The sequence below is a fragment of the Protopterus annectens genome, chromosome 3.part1 (genome assembly GCF_019279795.1).
Source record: "Protopterus annectens isolate FY-2018-M chromosome 3.part1, PAN1.0, whole genome shotgun sequence".
NCBI lineage: Eukaryota > Metazoa > Chordata > Ceratodontiformes > Protopteridae > Protopterus > Protopterus annectens.
Window position 1 is genome coordinate 1096198490 of NC_056732.1, and position 12704 is coordinate 1096211193.

The 12704-nt window shown below is 43.2% G+C and overlaps 1 protein-coding gene across 1 annotated transcript in view; it reads right to left on the minus strand.

Moving 5' to 3' along the window:
- Window positions 1–12704, minus strand: part of LOC122798374 (trafficking protein particle complex subunit 9-like) — a 473700-nt gene that overhangs the window by 191824 nt on the left and 269172 nt on the right. The window lies entirely within an intron of this gene.

Consider the following 12704-nt stretch of genomic DNA (forward strand, 5'->3'; position numbering starts at 1 on the left):
AATATTCCCTCATGGTATGTAAGGTTTCCCCAAAGCAATAATCTTCAGGGGGAGAAGCTGAGGGAATGGAGTCTTCAGCATCAGAATCTTCATAAGGGGGGAAAGGAGTAATCCTGTTCCTCAGAGGAGCCTGAGGAAACAGACACCTGATCAGACGAGGCATAATCCTCCTCTTGCTAGGCCTTTTGTCGGGGGGGGGGGGGTTGGGAACCCCAGATCATAGAAATTAAATCTTCAGCCATTTTAAGCATCTGTTTCTTAGGCATAGGGCCTTGACCTGGAGACTGAAGAGTACTCTTTTTTGGCTTTAGAGGAGTCTTAAGTTTAGCAAAAGATTTTATGGTGAGGCCTTCAGAAACCAAAGGTGTTTCTACAGCACCGACTTCTCCTACTGCAATGTCATCGGTAGGGCCTAAAGAAAATGGCTGCATCAGCCTAGAACTCTCTGCTGGAGAATCCGAAGCAGTCTGGGGATCCAATTCAGCGGTAGCCAGGGGCTGCGTAGGTGCCTCACTGAAAACCGGCGACCGGCCCAGCCGAGGGCTCGGAGTCAGGTTTGGATCTAGGCTGCCTTTCTTTATCTTTGCATTTTTTATGCACACCGGTAGTCGGTAGCTCCGGCAGCATAGTGTAATTAAATTTCCTACCGAAGTAGTGTCATGCGAAATCAAAGCGTCGCTTAATAGTTCGCTTATTGAACCTAGCACAAAACCGACAACCAGTGACGTCGTGATCTAGGCCTAGGCAAGGTATACAAAAAGAATGAAAGTCCTTATGAGGTATTTGCTTCCCACAAGAAATGCAATTGTTAACTTTTTCTGACATCGGACTGAGGCAAGAAAAGGTTCCCCAACAGGGTACTTAGCTTTGAAGACTTCGGACTGAAACTCGATTCGAAAATCTCAGGTGTCGGCCGACTGGCACTTGCGAACTGCATCTGCTTCAGGCACCGCGCGGCAAGAAAGACTGAAGAAAATGGCATCGGATGCCTCTGATATACCCCTGGTGCACTGACTTCAGGGAAGAAGCAACAGCAACTGACGCCGGACCAAGACTTTGGAATTCGGGCCGACTGCGGGTCCGCCTGATGGCAGGATAACCCAAGTGTGATGACTGCAGCAGGGTAACACGATGAACATCTATGCCTCACAGAAACATATTCTGACAAGAGACATGCATTATCTGGGTCATCTAGTATGACCATTTTCCCACCTACTGGAAAGCTGATGAATCTGTTCAAATGAAAGTTTGTCAATCACGTACAAAATGTGTAAAAAGTTACCTATGCCTTCCACCTTGCATTTTTCAATTCTAATATTTTTTACCCTATTATACACCTTCAGATTTGTTGTTCCAAACACCCTCCACCTTTTCTGGGGAAAATAAATCTTATTCCCACTGTCTTACCGGCCTTATTCATTTAAATGGTGCCATCCTTTTATTCTTGTATATATTTTTTTCTAAGACTCGCAGTTAGTACAGAGGATTAGGGGAGCAGCCTCAAATGTTGTAATGTCAGGAGTAGAGGATTCTGGAAAAGGCAGGAAAATACCTCTATTTAATAACATTTTAAATAACTCTAAAGCTAGTGAACATCAAAGAAAGGGAAAGCAAAAATTCAGATGTAATAATGCATAAATGAATATAGTCCCACCCTGCAGAGAAATATAGTACTGCAATATGCCAATCAGTAATAAAGACAAATGCTTAACTGAGACACAGTTACATACCCTTACATCAAACAGAAAAATTGACAAACTTTGTGTGTACCAGCAATCAAGAGGTAGGAAAGGAGAAGATACACAGAAAGGTGGAAAAATAAAAGTTATGTACTCACCATAACTATGCATCTGTGTTGTCCATTTTCATTCTTCCTCAACAAATGGGTGCAGATCTGACCCTCAGATCCAACTCGGCCATATTATACTAGATTCTAGGATCCACCTCTCAAGCTCCTTCCTTTAACCACAATACCTCTGACCACTGAATTACCTCAGATCGAGTTTGCTGTTAATATATACATTTTCAAAATATAAAAACAGAGAAATTAACATAGAAATGAGAAGTTAAGAGAGCATTAACAAAGCAGGGGGCTCAAACAGGAACTGTGGTTCTTAAAAACTTCTTCAGGTCACTCCCACTTGGATAAGGGGAAGGTTGGGGGAGTTGAGAAAGAATGAAAATGGGCAACATAGATGCATATTTATGGTGAGTACATACTTTTTATATCTAATGTCATTTTCATTTGTTCCTCAATGAAAGGGACAGAGTCCCCAGCTGTGAAAACCCTGGGTGGCCCTCATGGAAGGATATTCTGGAGAACCTCAGAACCGAATGCAGCTCTATTTCTGGAGATGATATCCATCCTGTAATGAGTAATAAAAGTATGAGCATTAGACCATGTGGCAGCTGCACAAATATTTTCAATGGAGGCTCCAGCCCAAAAAGCAGCTGACACAGCCATCGACCTAGTTGAGTGTGCCCTTGGCTGTTTTGGTAAGGTTAAACCTCCACAAGAGTAAATACATGAAATGCAATCTGTAATGTATTCGGCTAGTGTAGTCTTTGGAACAGGTGATCCTCGTTTTTTACTTGAAAAGGAAACAAACAACTGGCCAGAATTTCTAATTTCCTTAGTCACATGAAGATATAAACAAAGCTGCCTATGCACATCTAAAAGAGAAATATCATATGACAACCATACATTTGTATGTTAATTAGAATTTCTGGTTGATCATTCATATAAACCTTGTAGTGTACTATAGTACATCTCTGCTTTTATATAAATAACTCCTTTGGTCTGGTACATTGGTGTACAAAACATTTACTTTTTTTAATCTAAATTTGAATTGTTAGAAACTTATGTAACGCATCCTTCTGTGTATGTCCAATATTATATGTCAAAATTGTATGCTTATAATAATTGTGTGGAGTATTTCTCCCCGGGCCTCCAATGAAAATGGGTCACTGTCAATAAATAAGTAAAATGAAGCATGTTTTCTCCCTTGTTGTCAAATTTAAGAAAAAAATACAGGTAGACTGATCACTCGATTAATGTTTGTTTCAGAGGCAACTTCAGGTAAAAAGAAAGGATTAGTAGACAAGGTAACCCTATCTTCACTGAAAATCAAATAAGGTGATTTTACAGAAAGTGACTGTAGTTCAGAGATTCATCTTGCAGAAGTTATAGCTACAAGAAAAACTGTTTTCCAAGAGAGAAATCTGAAATCTAATTAAGACGAGAGTTCAAAGGCTGATTTTACTAAACTCTGCAATATGACAGTAAGATCCCAAGGTCGAGTGGGATCCTTAATTGGAGGTCTAAGTAAAAAGGTATCTCTAAGAAATGCTTTACATAAGTTGGATAAGGCTAAAGGGGGAAAATTGTCTCTGATATGGTAGTTAGAGATGGCTGCCTGCTGAACTTTGATGGTGGAGAAACTAGCACCATTTTGAAAAATAGAAGCAAGGAAATCTAAAACAGCCATAAGTGGAATTGTGAAAGGATCCAATTCTTTTTGCTGAGCCCAAAAAGAAAACCTCTTCCATTTACTCTTGTAAATCTTTTTTGTAGAGGTATTTGTGGATGAAAACAAAATTTGGCGAACAGAAGAGGACAACCTGGAACATCTAACTATCACTGGACTTGGAGAAATCATGCGTTTAATCTGAGGCCTACAATGTCCAGGTGAGTCATCTATGATGGATGTGGAAGAAGGCCTGGACTTGGGTCCAGTGTGTAAGGGGTACATAGTAGATGAGACCATAGAAAGGGGAACCATACTTATTGAGGCCAGAATGGAGCAATGAGGATTACTTTGCTCATTAACCAGAGTGCTTCCTGAAGGAATTTGGGAATTAGAAGTAGGGGAGGATAAGCATATAGGAGACCAGGGGGGGTGAAACGTAGAGTAGAGCATCTCTGGATGACTGCCATACAGGGGGTATTATAGCAAAGAACCTGTTGAATTTGTTGTTGAGGGGAGAGGCAAAAAGATCCTAGTGAGGCTGACCCCAACCCCACTTGTGGAAAATCATATTTGCCATTGTTTGATTGTGAGACCACTCATGAGGCATCAGAATAGACATGCTAAGCCTGCTTGCTAAGAACACCAGATTTCCCCAGTATATGATATGCATTGCCATAAGAAAGCGGTTGGAGGAAATCACTCACTGCCAAACTCTCACAGCTTCTCAGCAAAAGGGGTAAAATCTGTTTTCCCCTTGTTTGTTGATATACTACTACCAACATATTGTCCGTTTGGATAGCTCTGGATAGTTCTGAAGTACCTACAATGCTAAAAAAAACACTCTCATCTTTAAGACATTTATATGCAAATGAGTCTCTTCTGGGAACCACATGCCTTGAACTGCCCCCCCCCCCCCCGATTGGAAGGCATCGGGGGTCAACGTGGCGATTGTGGCAGGAAGGATAAAGGGACATCCTAGAGAAACATTATTGGACTGTATCCACCACAGTAGGGATTGCTTGCAAACCAGAGATCGTTTTATAGGGTTTTGTAAAAGCTGTTGATGAAAGGATCATTGTACTGCTAGCGTCCATTGGAGGATTTGCATGCAAAGATAAGCTGTAGGTATTAAGGTGGTTGCAGCAGCCACTGATTATAGGGCTTTGGGAATCAGCTTTGCTGAGGGAGAGGGGTGAGAAAGAACATGTCTGCCATGCAGTCTTAAGGCAAGAACTCTGTTTTGTGGTAAGACAGAGGAATGATTGACTGTATCTAGGCAAGCCCCTATAATCTCTAAGACTTTAATTAGTTGTAGGTCAGACTTCAACAGATTGGTGGTGATTCCCAGAGAGTGGGATAACTGAAGTAAGCAATCCCTGGCTTCTTATAGGAGATGCCTGGTTGAAGCACTAATGAGCCAGTCATTTAAATAAGGAAACACTCTGATTCTGTGAAGTCTTAGATGAGCTGCTACCACTGCCATGCATTTGGTGAACACCCTGGGGGCTGTGGTGAGACCAAAGGGCAGGGATCTGAACTGGTAATGACTGCCTCCCAGCCAAAAGCTTAAGTATCTTCGAGAGCAGCTATTCATTTTGATATGATAGTACGCATCCTGAAGTTCTATGGAGCACATCCAATCGTCCTTTTGTAAGAGAGGCTGAATGGACTGAACCATGACCATCTGGAACTTGGAACTCTTTACAAACTGGTTTAGATAACTGAGATCCAAGATGGGTTTCAAGTCCCCTGTTTTCTTTGGCACTAAAAGGAACCTTGAGTAAATTCCGGATCCTCTTTTGTCTGGGGGGACCTCCTGGATGAATTCTGTCTAGCAGGTTTTGAACCTCTAGAGCTGCTGACTCTCACTGATTGGGTGGAACATTGGGGAGAAGTTTTTTTTTTCATTGGGGGAAGTTGTAAAAAGGGAATGACATATCCTCTGGATATAGTCCTTTACACCCACAAGTATTCTGTGATGGCTGTCCAGGCATTTAGGTGCAGGGATAAGCACACCCTGACTGCCTCCAGAGAAGAACAGTCAGGCGACTTTACAGGCGCACTGAAAGAGTCTGCCCAAGAAGGAATCTTGAGACCCTTTCTTCTGCAGACTCCCACTATCACGTGGGTGGTGTCTTCCATTATAATTATTTTCCCTTCTGCCTCTGGGAGAAAAATTTCCACACTACTCTTGGAAAGGCCCTTGAGATTTTTGGAATCACATCTTTTTACCACTGTTCTGATTCCCAGAAAAAGGTCTCTGTGGGGTCAAAAAACGGATTCTTATGGCAGGTCTTTCTGTCTTGCTCACTGTGAGAAAGGGTGTGTCTTTAACTGCTTGCCCAAATAAAGATAATCCATCAAATGGAGTGTTGATGAATGATGTCTTTACGAGCTCCGCAAAATTGCACAACCCGATCCAGGCATGTCTCCTAATGGCTATGCCTGAACCAGTTGCCTGTGAGGAACCTTCAACTGCATGTGAGACTAACCTCATGTGGCCAGTAGGGAAGAAAAAGATTTTTGTTCCTCTGCTGACATGGACCCAGGGGTAGAGTTAGGCAGTTACTTAACTAAGTCCCTCTGTAATCTAGTGAAGTGTGCCAGGCAGTTCAATGACTGTAAAACAAAGGTCGCTGTGGCACAGACTCACTTCCCATACCTGTCCAATGCCCTAGACTCTCTATTAGGGGGATAAACAGTAGAGCTCTGCTCAGCAAGCTCCTTCCTGGTGGCTGCTGCAATAACCATGGCATCCACAAGTATTGCCTTTTATCCAATACCATCTGTCTCTAGGAGAACTCAAAATCTTAGCCGGGAATCATCAACTTCAGAGCTGAGGAGATTTTGAAGCTACAAGCATTGGATTTGAGCGTCTTGGTTTTAAGCTTTTCAAAATGTTCATTAGTGGTTCAGAAGCCAAAGTAGACATGGGAGACCTTGCAGGGGAGCATTTGCTGCACTCCCTGTGCTCCTTAAACTTATGAGAGGGGGTTTAAGCCCCTGGTGTAGATGTACCAGAAGGAGGAGCAAAATCAGGAATAAGTCCCTTGAGAACCAGCTTGTTCCTTTTACCACTACTAGCCTTACTGTTAAATGCAGCACAAGCACTATCTTCTTGAGAAGGCTGAACTAACCTGACAGTTACGACTATATGCTCTACATTGGCCAGGTATGAACAGCAGCCTGTCCATTAGTTGTTTATTAAAACTTAAAGCACTTAACAGATGAATTTTTATTTAAAAAAAATTAACTTTATTTCACATATTTTTGTACAATTTTATGTGTGTCATGATGGTTGGGAGTTATAGTTTTGCTATTGGGTTGAATCCATAAGCTCATTATGTAATTTTTGGGCTATTTTGTGTCCATTTTATATCCATTTAGGATAGTTTTATGTGTAACTTAGACAGTGGTTTTATACACTTTATATATTTAAATTATTACATAACAGTATTCTACAACTTATTCTAGTCTAGTTTTATTTTGGGATGGTTACATCTGTGGCTACAGTAATTCAGTTAATTTTATGTATTACTGCTGCATTTGTCTTTTTAATTTTTTATTCCTGTGTTGCTTTAAGCCTTAATTGAATGCATTTGACTAGATCAGGAAATGACATCATGTTAAAGAGTGGTTGAAAGAATGCATTTCTGTAGTTTGTTTGTATCTGATTAAGTTCCTGTTATCATTTGGGATGAAGCGCTTATATCTACACTTGTTTCTGTTGCAATAAAAGTACAGTTTTGTACCTACCATAAATGTAGATGTTCGAGGATCCACATTTCTGCAGTCATAACCTGTGGGTAGTCCGCTGTCCTCGGTCGGCCCGAATACCAAAGTGTTAGGCTGGCGTTGGTCATGGTCGCTCAGATCTGACGTCAGTACGCCGTGGTACTAAAGCGCATGACCGACGCCATATCCTCAGTCTTTCTTGCCCCAGATGTCAGAAGGCCTAAAAAAGAAAGGCCATAGCCAAAAATAGAAAAATACCCAACCACCAATATAGAAAAAATAATTACCCCAAAAGCAACACAGCAACCCCAAACTACAGAGGGGAAGGAGGGAGGGAAAATTGGACTGCAGCAATGTGGATCCTCGAACATCTACATTTATGGTAGGTACAAAACTGTACTATGTTCTTCGTCTCACATTGCTGCAGTCATAACCTGTGGGTAGAATCCCAAAGCACAGGTAAGGGAGGTTGGCAAAATCAGAAAGCATTAGGAGCTGCTAACATGCCCTGTAAAACTGCAGTGGCAAACCCAGCCCCAGATTTGGAATAAAGAGGGAGATGGTAATGTTTAGAGAAAGTGTGCACTGAACTCCAAGTAGCTGCCTCCAAAATATCCTTAGTAGGTACTCCCCTTAAAAAAGCAGTAGAAGTGGCAGTCGCCCTAGTGGAATGAGGTCTGATTCCAGCCGGAACATCCTTTCCATGATGAGAATAACAAAAAGCAATACAATGGCCAATCCACTTAGAAATAGTTTGTTTTGAAACAGGTTTTCCTTGTGAACCCAAGGCAAAAGAAATGAATAACTGTTGAGACTGCCTGAACCCTTTAGTTCTGCTCAAATAATAACGTAACTGCCTGTGAATATCCAAAGAGTGCAAAATTTTTTCCCCTTTATTTTGGGGATCAGCATAAAAAGTAGGCAAATGAATAGATTGGTTTAAGGCCACATTAGAAACAACTTTAGGCATAAAAGTAGGGTTAGTATGCAGGATACCCTATCCTTATGAATATAAGGAAGGGTTCAACTGCCATTAGAGCCTGTAATTCAGATACCCTCCTAGCAGACGTAATGGCCAACAAAAAAGCAGTCTTCCAAGACAAAAACTTCAACTCAGATGCAGCTGCAGGTTCAAAAGGAGGTAAAGTAAGCTTTTCCAACACAAAATTGAGATCCCGGGAAGGAGTAGGAGCTCTACGTGGGGGTCTTATGTTCTTTGCCCCTCTAAGAAATTGCTTAAACAAAGGGTGAGAGAATAATGGTGGGTCACAGTCATAGTGAGCAGAAATGGCTGCAGCATGAACTTTTACAGAGGAGAAAGACAAACCCTTGTCTAATAATTCTGTAAGATACTGAAGTGTAACACTCAAATTAGGCACTGAAACATCAAAGCCCTTTGTTGTGCTTCAAAGAAAAAATCTCCTCCATTTATCAGCATAAACTTTCCTTGTACTAGGCCGTCTGGCTTCCAAAATGACATTCAAAACTTGTTGAGGAAGCTGCGACCCCCCAGGGTCTAGAACAGAATATGCCAGGCTGTCTGATGCAGGGACTGTATCCTGACATTGAGGAAATGATTGCTTGCCTGGGACAAAAGGTGTGGAATTGATGGCAAAGGCCAAGGAGGCTCCCGTACTAAACTCCTCAGCAGAGGGTACCAGTGCTGACGTGGCCAATCTGGAGCTATTAGAATCATGCAAGGCTTGTCCTGTCTGACCTTCAAGAGCACCTTGGGCAGGAGAGGCAGAGGGGGAAAGGCATAGACGTGAAGGTTGTTCCAACTGAAAGATAGAGCATCCACTTTCCAAGCTTTTGGGTGAAACATCTTTGTGCAAAATTTTGGCAGTTGGAAATTTAGTGGAGAAGCGAACAGATCTATGTCTGGAGTTCCCCAAGCCACTGTCAACTGTTGAAATACATGAGGATCCAATTTCCACTCGTGGGGATCCACCATCTGTCTGCTCAAAACATCTGCTAAGGAGTTCTGTGCTCCTGGCAGAAACCTTGCTTGAAGAGTGAGGTGCAAACTCAGAGCAGTCTCCCACAAAATCATAGCTTGTCTGCAAAGAGGGTACGAATGGGTTCCCCCTTGCTTGTTGATGTACCACATGACTGTTGTGTTGTCTGTTTGAATCAACACCTGTCCCGGTTGAAGTAGATCCTTGAAAGCCATCAGTGCAAATTGGACTGCTAACATCTCCTTCATGTTGATATGCAAATGCTTTAGTCTGGGAGGCCACGTGTCCTGAATCCATTTCCCATTGAAGTGTGCTCCCCAAGCCATGTCTGAGGCATCTGTCGTTAAGATCTGACTCGCCTCTGGTCGGGTCACAGAGAGTCCCTTGTTTAGGTGACATTCCTGAGCCCACCACAAAAATTCCCTTTGGATGCAAGGTATTATCTGAATGACAGTGTCCAAATCGTGGCTGTGTTGAGTCCATACACTTTTGAGATACCATTGTAGCTTCCTCATATGTAGTTTGGCATTGGGAAGTACCAGAATACAAGATGCCATGAACCCCAAGGCTTGAAGGACTGTCCTTGCAGTCAGCCTGGACAGTAGGGATAAATGCTGGAAGTAAAGGGGAAGATTTCTTTGTTTGTCCGGGGTCAGAAAAGCCATCTGAGAGGCTGTATTCAGTCTCACACCCAGAAAGCACATGTCCTGAGAGGGTACTAGACTGGACTTTGTTTCGTTCACAGAATACCCTAGGCACCTTAACACTGCCATTACATACTGTAGATGCTGAAGTAACTTGACTTTGTCTTGAGCAAGAATTAGGCAATCGTCCAGATAAGGATAAATTTGTATTCCTCTTAGTCTTAAGAAGGCTATCACAGGAGCCAGGACCTTTGTGAACACCCTGGGTGCAGTAGATAAGCCAAAGGGCAATGCAGAGAACTGATAATGAAAAGTACCAGCCCGAAAACGCAGGAACCTCCTGCAGCTGGGCCTGATAGGAATGTGAAGATAAGCCTCTTTGAGATCCAGAGTTACCATCCAGTGATCTTTGCCTAGCAGAGGCAGAAGTTGCTGCAAAGTTAACATCTTGAATTTTGGAATGTCTAGGTATGTGTTGAGAATAGACAAATCCAGAATTGGCCTCCAAGTGTTTCCTTTCTTTGGCACAAGGAACAGGCGAGAATAAAATCCTAGGCCTACTTCTGACGGAGGGACCCACTGGATAGCCCCCATTTTTAAAAGTAAAGAAATCCGTTTGTGAGCCTCCAGCCTTTGCTGAGGAGGAACGTCTGGCATGCCTTTGAAAGGAGGCAAGGTGTGAAAATAAAACTTGTAGCCTCGATCTATAATGTCCAACACCCATTTGTCCTGGGTGACTAAAAGCCAATTTTGCTTGAAAAGTGCCAACTTTCCTCCTAGAGGAGCTGCCAGACAGGATGGATCTGGCAGCTGGAGATACAGGTCATTGGGTCTGTTTACGAAAAGGCTGACCCCTGCCCTCACCTGAAGATTGTGCAGGGGAACTCCACGTCCTAGGTCTGAAAGAACCCTGAGCATGAGCTCTGCCCCTACCACGTCTAGATCTGCCCCTAGACTGTAAATCAGAAGAAGGATAAGCCCATCCCTTTGCAGGCCAATTTCTGCTAAACTTAGGGGGCTGCACTTGTAAAAATTCCTTAACTGTCTGCATGGACTTAGCTTTGTCTTCCATTTTCTTCAAAACTGACTCCACAGGAGAACCAAACAGAACTTCAGATTGAAGGGGAGCATCCAAAATTCGAGCTTTAACATGCTCTGACAAATTCTGATCCTTAAGCCAGGCGTGCCTACGAATAACTGAACCAGTGGCAGCCACCCTGGAAGAAGCCTGAAGAGCATCAAAGCCACACTGCAAAGAATGCTTACCTACCTGATCAGAGGCATGAACTAAATCCTGCAATTCCTTACATTCTATACCCTCAGCTAAAGCATCTACCTTAGATTTCAACTGACTTAAGAGAAAATTCTGGTACTTCAGCATATGGAACTGGCAATTTAAAGCCCTCATCGCTAGAGTGGAGGAGGTATACACTTTTTTACCCCACCTATCCAAAGCTCTAGAATCTTTATCCAGAGGAACTGGATTCTTTACAACAGAAGCCCTGACACCCTTAGGTCCCTGGCTAATAGTTTCCGGGTCAGCTCTAGGAGTCTTATACAAATATTTATGAGCCTCTGGCACTCTGTAATACCTGTCTGGCTTGACAGGGGCAGGAGGTAAAGAATCAGGATTAAGGGAAGCCTCAGAAAAACATCCTGAACAACATCCAAAACAGGGGGAATGGCCAATGGCCTATGCTGTGGTAAAACAAAATTCCCTAAGCCTCTTACGAGAATCTGAGAAATCCTGGCCTTCCCACTTAAAATGCTCCCTCATGGAATGCTGGGTTTCAGAAAAGGAAAAATCCTCTGGAGGAGAAGCAGAAGGACAGGAATCCTCTGCATCCGAATCAGAATAAGGAGGAAAATCCTGAATGTCCTCAGCTGAAGACTCAGAGTAATCTGAGGAATGCTCCAATCCTTCCACCTCTGGCTCCACCCTAGGCCTCTTATCCGGAGGGGGCATAGAACCTCTGATTAAAGTAATCAAATCCTCTGCCATTTTCAGCATATGTTTTTTAGGAACAGAACCTGCAGAACTAGGGCTGACGCCTGTGCCAGAAAGACCAGGCCTGGCTTTAGAAGGTGCTTTAGAGACAGAAGTAGAAGGCCTAACAACCTTATGTAAGGAAGGGACTACAAGAAACTTGAGAGGCCCCCTCGGCCTGACCTAACTCCTGAGAGGCCACTTCCTGTAAGATTAAAGGCTCCCCCTGAGATTCAGCTGAAACCTCGGCTGGATCCACAGATTCCACCGTACTTTCCAAAGAACCGGCGTCCGCAACGGATGACTCATCCTGCTTGGACTTTAACGATTTTTCTTTTCGTTTCTTAGCGGTAGCGGGCGTCGGAGGATCCGACGGCATGTTGTAGTTACACCGCTTACCGAAAACAAGTCTAGCACAATCTAACCTGCGTTTAATGGTGCGCTTATTAAATCTAGCGCAAAAGCGACACCCGACTACGTCGTGCTCAGGCCCCAAGCAAGGAATACAAAGAGAGTGGTAATCCCTATGAGGTATCTGTTTCCCACAAGAAATACAATTATTAACTTTTTCTGACATCCGGATTTAACTGAGGCAAGAAAAGACAAAAATATTCCCCAACGGGGTACTTAGCCCAACTTGGTCTTCGGTCTGAAACTCAGAATACGAAAATTTCAGGACGCCGAACGGCACTTGCAAACGCTGCTTCTGCTTCGGACCATGCAGCAAGAAAGACTGGGGATATGGCGTCGGTCATGCGCTTTAGTACCACGGCGTACTGATGTCAGATCTGAGCGACCATGACCGACGCCAGCCTAACACTTTGGTATTCGGGCCGACCGAGGACAGCGGACTACCCACAGGTTATGACTGCAGCAATGTGAGACGAAGAACATCTAAAAGTGATTGTTG